Source organism: Engystomops pustulosus, chromosome 8 (assembly GCF_040894005.1).
Source record: "Engystomops pustulosus chromosome 8, aEngPut4.maternal, whole genome shotgun sequence".
NCBI classification, from domain to species: Eukaryota; Metazoa; Chordata; class Amphibia; order Anura; family Leptodactylidae; genus Engystomops; species Engystomops pustulosus.
Window position 1 is genome coordinate 22,020,249 of NC_092418.1, and position 14,516 is coordinate 22,034,764.

At 42.6% G+C, this 14,516-nt stretch overlaps 1 long non-coding RNA gene across 6 annotated transcripts in view; it reads right to left on the minus strand.

Annotated features, from left to right (window-relative positions):
* Nucleotides 1-14,516, minus strand: part of LOC140074919 (uncharacterized) — a 304,822-nt gene that overhangs the window by 116,010 nt on the left and 174,296 nt on the right. The gene's annotated exons all lie outside the window — the stretch shown is intronic.

A 14,516-nucleotide genomic window follows, 5' to 3' on the forward strand; every position in this document is an offset into this window, starting at 1 on the left:
CTAACACTAGCTACAGCTGTAACTGCTGGTTGACTCTCTTTAATACATACCTTGATATGTTATTATAAAAAATATCTTATTAGCACAACTTTCTAACTTTACTACAGGAGGTCCCCTGCTTAAGAACACCGACTTACATATGACCCCTAGTTACAGACGAACCCCTCTGCCCACTGTGACCACTGGTGATGCTCTCTGGATGCTTTACTATAGTCCCAGTCTGCAATAGTCAGCCGTAAAGTGTCTGTAAAGAAGCTTTATTGATAATCCTTTGTCCAATTACAGAAAAAAAAAAATTAAACTACAATTGTCACTGGGGCAAATACATTTTTTTGCCTGGAGCTACAATTATAAAATATACAGTTTCGACTTACATCCAAATTCAACTTAAGAACAAACCTACAGGATCTCGTACGTAACCCAGGGACTGCGTGTATTAGGTTTCGTTCTATAATGATCTACCAATCAGAAGAAAACTGACTACTATTTTTTTAAATTTTATCTGAAAAGCCACAACCTAGAGAGAAACGTAAGGATAGAAGCTGGAGAGGTGGCTATGGCACCACCACACAGAACATAATGTTCGCTCCTCTGATCTCTGATTGTTTTCACAGATTTAGGGTTAATGCAGCTTAGTATGTTCATATTTAATACCGCTGGCTCCATTTACCAAACCCAAATTATATCTGCACTTCAGAAAAACAAGAACTAGGTTTTTTTTTCCCCTTCTTTTCCCCCTGCTTGAACTGGCATTAAAAAGGATTAGGAAACAAGATGGGCCGCCCGCCCAGTCGCCCCCTTCAAAAAACTATTGTTCTTTATAAAGTGTGTCTACTACTTTGATGATGTTCGCTGGATATTTTTCAAGAACCATGTATTATAACATCTTTAAGGGAAAAAAGGAATGGCATAACGTAATGCAGATTTTTGTCACTGTTCCACGGCTCCTGCTTTCAATTTCCACAGTACGAAGAGGCTCCAATGCAGTCTGGTGGGGAACAGCTCAACAATTCTGTTGGCCTCCCGGGAGAATACAATGGAATTTGGATCCTTGAGGTTTAACTCCTTGGGATATTCTCGGATAACCGTAGAGACCGGTGACCCATGTGACGCACTTGGATTTATGGACGAATGAAAGCCGGATCAGAGCGACCGTGACTGTCCAGATATTTATATCATCGTTAAAGAAAAAAAAATTCTCCTCGAAGATGCAAGTGATTTACAGTAGCCTTCATCTTCGAAGACTTATCCTAAAATAAAGCTCGTCGTTAGTCTATAACATTGGATGTGTCAAATTTATGGAGTGCCGCACGTCGAATCTGAACTCTTCACATATGAATCACGACGAGAAAAATGCTTTGTTCAATGCTATTTGTATTGTTTCTTCTAACGTATTAATTTAGAAGATCCCAAGATGCCTATTTTCCAGAATAAACGCCACAAGACGTCTTGGCTTTTATAATTTAAAACATCAAATGTTTCGGGGTTTTTTTATATTATAACAAAGGCATTCCAATAATAGTCTCCGGACTGTGTCTTAGTTTGGTTTCAACGGATGTGATGTCCTTGTGTGTCAAGATGTAGATGGAGGGTAATTATACTTCCTCGCTGTCCATGATAAGGCAAAATATTCATGACGGGGAAAGGTTTGGATATGACCTTGTAGAATTTTTACAAAAAACAAGAGATTTTACTAAATTAGGTTTTTTCCCCAAACCCTGCGATTGAAGCCTAAATCCCCACACCATGGTTTACTACTATTTGGTATGTACATTATCGGCACCATCCGTACCCTTGATGATACAAGTTTGTAAACCTGTTGAAAGTGTCAGCAGGTTCCGCTATACCTTGAATAGCTATTCCTCTTGACTATGCTTTACACATGGACACTTGGCTTGGCTAAGAAGCAGGGCCGATGCCAGCACTGGGCATACCTGGTTGAATGCCGGGTCCCAGGGCTGTTGGGGGGCCCACAAGGCTGTACATAAGGAATCCTTGGGGGTGAGGACGCTGTGTTTAAAATAACTATGAGGGAGCTGTTTGGTATGATAAGCTAGGGAATATTTTCACAGCAAAATGCACTGCAAAGGGTTCTACTGAGGCTCTGTCGCCCAAGGGCCTACTGAAACCTGGAGCCAACATTATACGACCTGTATAAGATATATGAGTGAATGGATGTAGCAGAGCTGTGTGTGAATGGATGTAGAAGTTCTGAGTATGTTCATGTCAGTGAATTTATGTAGCAGGGTGAAAATGCAGCAAGGTGTGCGACAGAATGGATGTAGAAGAGCTGTGTGTGATAGAATTAATTAATAAGATCCCAAGATGCCTATTTTTCAGAATAATTGCCACAAGATGTCTTGACTTTTATCATTTAAAACATCCATTTTTTAAAATGTTTTATTACAAAGACGTTCCAACCATAGTCTCCGAACCGTCACTCATGTCTTGGTTTGGTTTCAATGGAGACATGTCCTTGAATGTGATAACCTCGTGTGTGAAAGGTGGGTCAAGACGTAGCAAGGCGTATGAGTGAATGGATGTAGCAGTGCAGAGTGTGTTCATATCAGTGAATTTATGTAGAAGGGTGAGTGTGTGGCAATGTGTGTGAGTGTATGGATGTAGCAGAGCTGTGTGTGAATGAATTCATTAAGAAAAGCCCAAGATATAAGCCATAAGATGTCTTGGCTTTTATAATTTAAAACATCTATATATTTTTTTTTTTCCTAGAAAAAGTGTTTCAATAATAGTCACTGGACTGTCACACATTTCTTGGTTTGAATGGATGTGGCAGAGCTGTGTACGCAGGGCCGATTCTAGCATATTTGCTGCCTGAGGCGAATATTAAAATGCTGCCCCCCCCCCCCCCCCGCTCCCTGTTAAGTAAATGTTGAAAACTTTACTAACAACTAACATCGTCACAGGCAGCTCCCTGACACTGTGTGACTGACTACAGGATCTCGGAGTCATTAGTGTCCTCTAGTACCTTATAGATGACAATCTCTTCCATCAGGGGGACTTTATTCCTGGTTCTTCAATTTCTTCAATCTATGACGTATCGCTGCTGAATTCACTGGCAGATGTCTTCAGCTCCGTGCAGCATCTCCACCCGGTGTCCCTAAAAATACCACAGTCACTTACAGTATAAAGTCTCCTGGATAACAACACTGTGCTCCTAAATAATATATACTCCTCACAGCACAACTGACCGCACTCTCCCCACATATAAAATATCCCTTCATGTATATTTCTACTGAAATTATAGCATACACAGCACCAATCAATATACAACACCCCCAATTTATTAATACAGACCCCTAACATTTAGCTTAAATGATGCAAAGTAATCTATTGTATCCTATAACTAATATATCCCACTCTGTTATTATGTTACATGATTTTACATACAGTGCAACCCTGACCAATGTGAATATATAGCACCCCCTAATATACAGCCCCCCCAGCTTAGTAATATACTGTATCCCATATACAGCCCCCCCAGGTGAAATCTGGCCCCATATAATATATACTGCACCCCCCCCCCCCAGTATAAAACAATTCTGGCCCCATAAAATATATACAGTACCCCCCACCCCCAGTATAAAACAATTCAGGCCCCATAAAATATATACAGTACCCCCCCCCCAGTATAAAACAATTCTGGCCCCATAAAATATATACAGCCCCCCCCCCCCCCAGTATAAAACAATTCTGGCCCCATAAAATATATACAGCCCCCCCCCCCCCAGTATAAAACAATTCTGGCCCCATATAATATATACAGCCCCCCCCCCAGTATAAAACAATTCTGGCCCCATAAAATATATACAGTACCCCCCCCCAGTATAAAACAATTCTGGCCCCATAAAATATATACAGTCCCCCCTCCCCCAGTATAAAACAATTCTGGCCCCATAAAATATATACAGTCCCCCCTCCCCCAGTATAAAACAATTCTGGCCCCAGAAAATATATACAGTCCCCCCTCCCCCAGTATAACACAATTCTGGCCCCATAAAATATATACAGTCCCCCCTCCCCCAGTATAACACAATTCTGGCCCCATAATATCCATATAATGTATACAGCATCCCCCCCCCCCCCACACACACACACAGTATGCAACAAATATGGCCACATAGAATGTATACAGTACTCCCCCCCTCCCACGATAATGACACCTCCACACTCCCCCTTATTGGCCACATTTAATTAATGAAAATACATGAAAAATAATAATAATCATACTCACCTGCAGGCAGCTGCTCCCTCGGCGCGCGGGTCCGTCCTCACGCGGCTCTCCTGTGAGCCCCGGCTCCGCACAGCGACACAGGCGGCGTTACGTCATGACGCCTGTGTCGCTGATTGGAACGGAGCGACGCAGCTGCCAGAAAGGCGCTGCGTCGCTCCGCATATAAATCGCGCCTGTGTCTTAAAGAGACAGGCGCAATTTATTTAGCAGGTGGGTGATTCGGGCGTTAACGGGCGCCCGAATCGCCCACTTTAGAGCGGCGAATTTCACCGCCCTTTACAGGGATCCACATTCTGCCGCCTGAGGCGAGATTTTCATCTCGCCTCATGGCAGATGCGGCCCTGTGTGTACGAGTGAATGGATGTGGCAGAGCTGTGTACGAGTGAATGGATGTGGCAGAGCTGTGTACGAGTGAATGGATGTGGCAGAGCTGTGTACGAGTGAATGGATGTGGCAGAGCTGTGTACGAGTGAATGGATGTGGCAGAGCTGTGTACGAGTGAATGGATGTGGCAGAGCTGTGTACGAGTGAATGGATGTGGCAGAGCTGTGTACGAGTGAGTGGATGTGGCAGAGCTGTGTACGAGTGAGTGGATGTGGCAGAGCTGTGTACGAGTGAGTGGATGTGGCAGAGCTGTGTACGAGTGAGTGGATGTGGCAGAGCTGTGTACGAGTGAGTGGATGTGGCAGAGCTGTGTACGAGTGAGTGGATGTGGCAGAGCTGTGTACGAGTGAATGGATGTGGCAGAGCTGTGTACGAGTGAATGCATGTGGCAGAGCTGTGTACGAGTGAATGCATGTGGCAGAGCTGTGTACGAGTGAATGGATTTGGCAGAGCTGTGTACGAGTGAATGGATGTAGCAGAGCTGTGTATGAGTGAATGGATGTAGCAAAGCTCCTTGTGTGTGACCAACAGGGAAGTTTTAATTGGTGTCAAATACATTTTTTCCTTTTTTTGTGATGACTAAATATGCGTCTTATAGCCCCAAAAATATGGTAGGTCGCTTCCAGGCAAAAAGTAAGAAAAAAGTTGGAGTGTTGCAATTTTATATTACGATTGCCTAATTTTTCTGACATCATCTGAACTCTGGAAGAGATAAGAGACCCAATACACAAGATAGTCATCCAATTTCCTTAAAATCGGTGTATTATAGCTTTATAATTTTTGGGGTCTTTAGTCGAGGAGGAGATTATTAACATGGCCCCCACCTTAGGTCCTCTATAGTATTCAAAGTTTTGCCCAGAGTTTCCCTTTAAGAAATAACAAGGTTAAGTGCATCCATACCAGCGTGAAGCTCTGAGCTTTCAGCGCAGCAGTCCTGTTATCAGTAAATATTATTAGAGCTGACTGATACTCTCAGTCTTTTGATCCTGATCACATATATCATGCGCTCTGTATTCTAATGAAAAATACTCTTCTGCTTTATGTTAAGACCTCGCAGAACTTCATCTTGACAGGCCTTTAATACAACTTTTACTTGATATTCGCTGGGGGGGAAAAAATGAATCTACGATAATATTGTTACTAACAATGTAGATAACAATCCATTTTTGTCTCCATTGGAAAGCACAGAAAGTGCATTATGGCCATTGGCTTAGCCTAAACTAGTTGAAACATGACTTTGAGAGACTGGAGGGGAAGGAGGTAACTTAAGATACTGCTATCTTGGTCATCTGCTTGTGTAAAATTAAAGATAAGAATCTCATCTTTCAAATTACACCAGGCTTGTGGTTCTGTGGACTATAGAAGGAAGATGCAGGCAGTTATAAACTTAGCTAGAAATTTGAGCTGCAGATAAAGATCCAATTCCTGACTATGTTTTTTTTTTTTTGCTCTTTAGCACAAACAACCATAATTCTGATGCTATTTTAAAGATGAGATTCTTATCTTTTAAATGACATCCGAAGCCAGGTGCAATAGAGCCCAAGATTAGGGAGTCTGAAGTGACACACGTCCGCCAACCTCTCAGCCTGACTCATCTTAGGGAAAAAATTACTCTTTTCCTCTTATTTGCAAATTACTTTGATGGAGATTATTTTATTGCTAAACTGAAATGTTTTAACATAAGAGAGGAAATGCTAGAAAGGATATTTCATATCATACATGGAGGGGTGGATAGTTTAGTGGGGTAAAGCTGGTGACAGGTTTTGCTCAATCTGTACAATAATTTAGGGACAAAGGGGGAGTTTTCTCAGTTTTTTGGCAAACAAGTCCTAAAATAATTGCGATTGCATGCACATTTTCTCCTTCATGACAAGAGGGCATAGAGGAGGTGTAAAGGGGCGGCACCGTCGGTGGCCAGGCATAGATTTGCCCGAAGGCTACATCAGGAGGTCTTAGCCTCTGGATGTATCCGCCGCAAACGGGGGTCAAGGCTTCCATTATTGTATTATAACTACCCCTGAATCTGTTATCACGCTACTTTCACATTGATGTATGCTTGTCCGGCCATAACCCTGGGCAGCACGCTGGAGAGGAGTAGGGAGGAGCGCTGCTCAACCCTCCCCTCTTTATAGTGAAGCCATAAACACATAAGAAGACAGATCATGCTTTATCTCTTCCCTGTGGACAGAGCTGTATGGTGTCACACACGTGTGGCCTCCATACCGCCGACGGGCGCCATAGGCGTCTATGAGGACCTATATCTGCCGGATACACATCCCACACAACGCCTGTGTGAAAGGGGCCTTAGACAACTCCAAGTGAGAGAACGCAGTCAACTACATGGCAGACTTTGAGATACATTGATGACATTACTAAAGCCCAAACATTCATGAAGACAAATGTTTTAAGGAAACCAAAGACTGCGAGAGTCCATATTGTCCAACCTATCTTTTCCTCACGCATGCAACCCATAACATAAGCACATTCTATTCTAACGTAACAGTGTATCTTCGGTCTTGGACACACTGTGGCTCACAAATGTCTACCTATCTTAAATCTTCTACGTGAGACTGACCCCATTAAACCAGTAGCGACTCGTTTGTTTATGTGCCTGTCCAAGCTGTCTCCAGGTTCTCTAGATGCTAAATGTCCCCATAAACTAATCTAGCCCCATTCAGCTCCCTCTTTATCACCTTCCCATGCTAATTATTGAGTTATTGTCTTGTAGTCCATTGAAAGTTAAGTTGGCATGAAAAATGTGAACAATGAAGAAATGGCTTTAATGCCGCTAAGCCTCTTGTCTAGATTTAAATTCCTCTTCCATGTTTCTTACATTCTTCTCAGAAGGTCCCCTCCTCCGGGGGACGTCTCCCCACCTTTCTTTATCAAATACATGAGGGTTTTTTTCCCCCCCGAGCTGGGGGTAGATAAGGCTGGTCTGACATCTCACATACAATAAGTAGACGGCTGGTGCCTTGAGGCCTGGTGCTCTGTAATTGGCTCAGTATGAAATCGGATGGGACTGAGAAGCTCACAGGGTGGGCAGGAAATGTCTAAACAGCAAAAATGTATAATCCTAATAAGGAGGAATTTCACAAAAAAATTTTTTTTAGAGGGGTGAAAAACATTAAACTCTAGCGACCCTGCTTTTGTTCCAAGGGGTTTGGAGCTATTCAAAAAGAATTAAACATTTTGTAAAAAAATTTGAAAAAAAACCCCCAAGAAATACTTCACTCCACGTTCCCACATCTGTGAATTATTTCTGCTCATGAGGAACTAACAGATTTTCGGCGATTCAATAATTTTGCAATACTCCATTAATCATAAAGTGAGTGGTCACCTGGAACACAGAGCGGATCTGAATCGGACATCCGATTGTGTGCAGATTGTGTGTTTTCACAAACATGCTGATGCAAGAACCATATCCAAGTGAGGCCAATACCACCCCCCCCCCCCCCCCCCCTTCCAGGGCACATGGTGGACACCTCTCCTGAAGGATCTTATCCATTTTATACACTGGACCTTCTCAAAGAAGATATTTTGTGGTCTGGCTGATATAAGATGAGATCTGCCGGGGGTATACACACTACTGCCCATTATGACCCAATCTCACATTATGTGAGAATCGGACAACTACAAGACACACAGAACATTCGTTTTCTGATTCAAAGTTTTTTTTTTTTTCTTATTTTTTTTACATTGCCAAACAAGAAAAAACTTGGCTGGAAATATGAAGGGATCGTATTGGCCATGTACAGCTGATTATATAAATGCTTGAAAACTCTATAAAAGGTTATAGCACAGAGCAAATAGAAGACATTACTTTTGGTGGTTGACATATTTCATATCTCCACACGCGAGATATGAGACCTGAGACCCCATTCTGATGCTTTGACCCCTGGTCCATCTCAATCAGTCAATGTTGATGTCATCACATGTCAATGTTGAGGGACCATGAAGACAACGAAGACCATCCCCTACAGGACCCAAAGGCCAGCTACTTTTTATACACACCAGTTTTCACAACGTACCAATATAGTCCACTATTCTAACAACTTTATTTATCTATAACGTCAAAACAATATCCCTAGAACTAAATCTAGATCCCGCCAGATATATTACGTATGGCTCTAGTGTTGGGCAAGGTCTGGCCGCGGGCACCTGTTACCATGCAGTTGGTAAACAAGGTTACAGGACACTGGTTTACGTCACGTTGTTCGGTTGTGTCCACTGTTCTCCCTGTCATTGTCTGCTGGGCTAACAGCTAAGTCATGTCTTCTGGGAGTGACGGCTGTGGGTGAGAATGTGGCCGTAATGCCGTCAGCATCAGCAGCCAGCTGTGTGTCCAATTTCTGGCGCGGGTTCAATGTTGATGTCAGGGGATAGAAATTCAGGGGTTAAGGAGCAGGCAGATTGTGTGTTTTCACAAACATGTTGATGCAAGAACCATATCCAAGTGAGGCCAATACCACCCCCCCCCTTCCAGGGCACATGGTGGACACCTCTCCTGAAGGATCTTATCCATTTTATACACTGGACCTTCTCAAAGAAGATATTTTGTGGTCTGGCTGATATAAGATGAGATCTGCCGGGGGTATACACACTACTGCCCATTATGACCAAATCTCACATTATGTGGATTTTTTTGTGGTTTGTTCAGTTAATTCCCAAGATATGCTTTCAATGTCTAATCGACCTGGTTTGGAGTTCAAGCTTTCCAATGTCAAAGGTGGATTTCTGTACCGGCATCTGCAGGAATAAGTGATATCTGATAAGTGATTTGTCTTACTGAGGTCAAAAGGCATTTCCACGGCAGATTTTTTCAACATTGCGGAAGAGTTTGTGCACCTGAAATAAAACGTACAAGCAATAGGCCCAGTTCCTGGCATATTTCCCCCTTACACCACCTCCACGCCAAATGTATAAGAAGCGTTGTGAAGGGGGTGAGGCCACAGTGGGCTGGCGTGGGGCGCCTATACCCTGTGCCCCAGTTTAGAAGACCATGATGCAATTCTACGCCAGGTCTGATTTTAGAATTGTAGATTCACATTGAAGGCATCAAAACTATGAATTAACACATGTGGAATTATATACGTAACAAAACAGTGTAAAACAACTGAAAATCTGTCTTATATTCCAGGTCCTTTTGCTGTGATTACTGCTTTGCACACTCTTGGCTTCTCTTGATGAGATACAAGAGGTAGTCACCTGAAAAGGTTTTCACATCACAGGTGCCCTGTCAGGGGTAATAAGTGGGATTTCTTGCCTTATACATGGGGTTGGGACCATCAGTTGTGTTGTGCAGGTGGATACACGGCTGATCGTCCTACTGAATAGACTGATAGAATTTGTATTATGGCTAGAAAAAAGCAGCTAAGTAAAGAAAATCGAGTGGCCATTATTATTTTAAGAAATGAAGGTTAGTCAGTGCTAAAAATTGGGAAAACTTTGAAAGAGTGCAGGAGCTAAATAGTTCTGATGGTTGCAAATTGATTATTGTCATATTAAAGAGCGTGCCAAATACATCAGGTTCACTTCTAAATATGCAAAACTACAAAAAGGGTTAAAATAGACATTTTTTTAAAAAAGTGACGGAGGCTGAGCTATCTGCTTATAACTATGACACAAGATAGCATGCACATGCTTGTATCTGAGCAGTGTCTGCCGCTGGCACCGGCACTCTATAAATATATATACTATATGTATATACGGGTGATTACAGCCAAGCACACAAGTTGACATATAGATAAACAGAGGGAGACACAGAGCTCTTTCCTGCTAGCAAAGGTTTGGCGCCGGAGCTATTCTGCTATTATTGATGCTGTTTCCAAGGGAACACATTCATTATCACCGCCCGGCCTCATAATAAACTGTTTAGCACTAGAGATGAGCGAGCACTAAAATGCTCGGGTGCTCGTTACTCGAGCCGAACATTTCCAGATGCTCGAGTGCTCGTTTCGAGTAACGAGCCCCATTGAAGTCAATGGGAGACCCGAGCATTTTTCAAAGGGACCATGGTTCAGGAATAAAATGTGTTATTTAATTGAAAAATAATGTCTTCTGATAATTTGCAAACATCTGCGATCTATTCTTCACTGTTCCGCGCGTATATTATCTCCCGACAAGTTAGCAGATGTAAAGAACAGTGAAGAATAGAATAAAAACAGTGAACACAGTGAACACAGTGAACACAGGATCATTTAAGATAAAAACACAGTGCAGAACACAGTGCAGAATAGATTACAGATGTTCGGCACATCTGCTTACTTGTCGGGAGATACGCGCGGAACGGCGCGAACAAAATAGCATGTGAAGAACAATATATATGTGTGTGAAGAACACATTGCAGATGTTTAAATACATCTGCAATGTGTTCTTCACACATATATATTGTTCTTCACATGCTATTTTGTTCGCGCCGTTCCGCGCGTATCTCCCGACAAGTAAGCAGATGTGCCGAACATCTGTAATCTATTCTGCACTGTGTTCTGCACTGTGTTTTTATCTTAAATGATCCTGTGTTCACTGTTTTTATTCTATTCTTCACTGTTCTTCACTGTGTTTTTTTTAATTAAATGCTCGATCTCGAGCAGGGGAAATACTCGTCCGAGCAACGAGCCGTCTCGAGTACCCTAATGCTCGACCGAGCATCAAGCTCGGACGAGCATGTTCGCTCATCTCTATTTAGCACCAATAAACAGGCTGGAGCCTCAGTCACCACGAATGCAATGTGCTGGAGCAGGGGAAAGCATCAACGCCCTCTGCTGGCCAGCTCAGGAACTGCAATTCTATGAATGCAGGCTCTCGAACCAGGTTTAGATAAAGTGGGGCCCTGGGCAAAGCAAAAAGTGGGGCCCCAAAATAAAACTATTTTATGAACAGTCATAGTCAGTAAGAGGCTCCTTTAGCTCTGCACAATAATAATAAGATAGATACAGTAGAAGAGAGATAGAAGATCGATTGATAGATGGATAGATAATAGATAGGAGATAGATAGAAGATATATAGATAAATAAACAAAAGCTAGATACATAAATGGTTGGATAGACAGATATATAGATAGATAACTAGACAGATAGATGATCAATATATACACAGGAGATAAATTCTAAGCAACTTCACCAAGGCATTTAACCAAGGGGTATTAGAGGAGAAATACATGTTCTGCCCATAACAATACACATGCAGGGGGCCCCTTTAGGACAGGGGGCCCTGGGCAAATGCCCAGTTTGCCACCCCCTAACACCAGCCCTGTCTCCAACAATGCATTCTACATTCTGCTTAAGAATAAAAGATACAAAGATATAGATATAACTATCTCCTGAAGCCAGATATACAAGATTGTGTTCATTTTTTTTAATAATTCATGTTACCAAAACTGAACCAATATGGGTAAAGGGATGTGATGTCACTGTGGGCTCTGAGCCTGTTAGATTACAATACGGAGACACAAAGGGGCACATCCAGTTTTCTGACGGACTTTGCACATTCCTTTCAGTGCAAACTGCTTATACATACAAAATTTTGCACTGAAGGGAGCGTTCTGGTGCTCAGTTGGACCCTGCACTGAACTTATCATGCAAAGTTAAAGGTGCACAAAAAAGTGGTCCTGAATCTGGCACCCCCTGCAGACTACACAGGCAAACACTGAACATAGTACAGACTGCACTGATTTTAGTAAATGTGGACCAATGTGATACTGCAGCTGCAGCCCTGTCCACAGGGACCATCAATGATCACAAAAATCAGGGTGCAAAAAATGGGGCGCAGGCAGTGGTGTAACTTGAAGCTGCCGGGCCTGAGTCAAAAATGTGTGCCAGGCTCCCAATTATAATGTACGGATTATAGTACTCGCCTTCTTATATAGGAAGATACATCCATATGGCCCCCTAGGCCTCTTGGGCCTGGTTACGACCGCACCATCTGCACCCCCTCACGTTACACCCCTGGGTGCTGGTGTAAATTCCCCACCAGAACTCAATTTACTTCTATGAGGATTAAGAAATCCTTCTGTGCTCAACGTAACACAGTGAACTCAAAACTGAACTTAAATGTAGTCAGGTTTTTGGGACCCATTAGATATTGCACTGAAGAATATTTTCCATCTATAAATCTTCACGGTTCACCTAAACTGAGATATAAAGAGACAAGATAGAAGCTGGTGATTCTCCTTGAGTGTTCATCGCAAGAACATACACAAGAAAGGACCTGGTCTCCATGTTCAAGGTGTTTGAGGACCACAATGATGGCCGCTGCAAAACACCAAGGATGAACATCTGGATAATAGAAGTCAATATACAAAATAGTAGTGAAATATAATATCGGTGGTCTGGGCGGTAGCCCAGGGCCCAAGCCTTCTAGGGGGCCCGTGGCTACCCAAAAATTTTATACTGAGAAGGGCCTTCACCAATGAAATCCTTGTACATATGTTTCTTGTCTCAATACACATGTACACAAGAGCCATTTCATAGACCTTTGAAGGTCCTCCAAAGGTCATGAAACCACAGATTGAAAGCCGGCAGAAGGGACGCATCCTCCATTCTTCAAGAAGCTGATTCTAGTACCAGATGTAGGAAGTGGTTCCAAACTTGTAGGGGCTGTAATATTCATATAGCCCAGCGTCCAAGGCAGTATTAATCCAGCCCTGATGGAAAGCTCCTTTAAGTATCTCCAGATTACTAATAATAATATAGAAGGCTCAATAAAATGTGTGAGGCTCCAGCTCTAGCCAGTTGTCTTACAGCCTGGGACCGTGGGTAGGCCTGAACACCTAGGACATGATTCCTCTGTTGTGCCAGGGACATTGATACTTTCACGGTAAGATGACAGGAGCTGGGTCTCTCTCGATGTCATGGGCTGGAGCAAGCCATGTAATACGTCATGTTGAGTAACCAACAGCCAATAAAAACTTGCTCAAAATCCAGTGAGTTCTCGGGGGAGCTACGTGAATAAGTCAGAGCATCATAAACTCACAACTGCAGCTATATATATCTTCAGTTTTACACGCTCCACAAACTATAAGTCGCTGTGTCAAGTCAGTCCATAGATGTGAAGTGGCCCATTAAGCTGTAAGTAAGTCAGTGTGCCTCATAATGACCTGAAGCCAGCCACGTAACAGGCCTGCCTTTCTCCAGACTCAAAACAGCCTCTGTCCTGCACCTCACAGACCCCCCTCACCAGCATCTATATGCTGTGCCATAGCAGGGAATGAAAAACACCCCCCTCCCGAAATTAGACGGTACACTAATGACCCACTTACCATCACCATATGCCAGTAAATTTAACCACAGTCAGTAAAAAAAACATGAAAAAAATCTTCTTGTGTGTTTGCAGTCACTCATGAAAATTACTTAAGGTTATTAAAATACGTTGTGGCTAAAGGGAATTTTGATTGACTGGAAGCATCTGCCATGTAAAAATCCTTCCAGGGGTCTGTGGAGGAGAAGATGTAGGGTCTATCTATCCATCAAATATCTGTCTGTCTAATATCTATCAATCTCAGATTTACCCATCCAATATCTGTGTGGATTCCCCCAAACGGTCTTGTAGTATAAGATACTCTCATCTCTTGTGTTCCATATAGACTGCACACTCAGCAAGACACATGTCACGCTTATGCTGTGTACTGGTGGTCCCCTACTTAAGAACACCCGACATACAGACGACCCCTAGTTACAAACGGACCTCTGGATGTTGGTAATTTTCTGTACATTAGCTGTGAGGTGTCAAAGGTGTCTGCAATTAAGGTTTATTGTTAATCCTGGTTCTTATGACAACCTAAAAGTTTTAAAATCAAATTGTCAAAGAGACCAAAAAATTTTGTCTGGTGGTACTATTATAAAACATACAGTTCCAACTTACATACAAATTGAACTTAAGA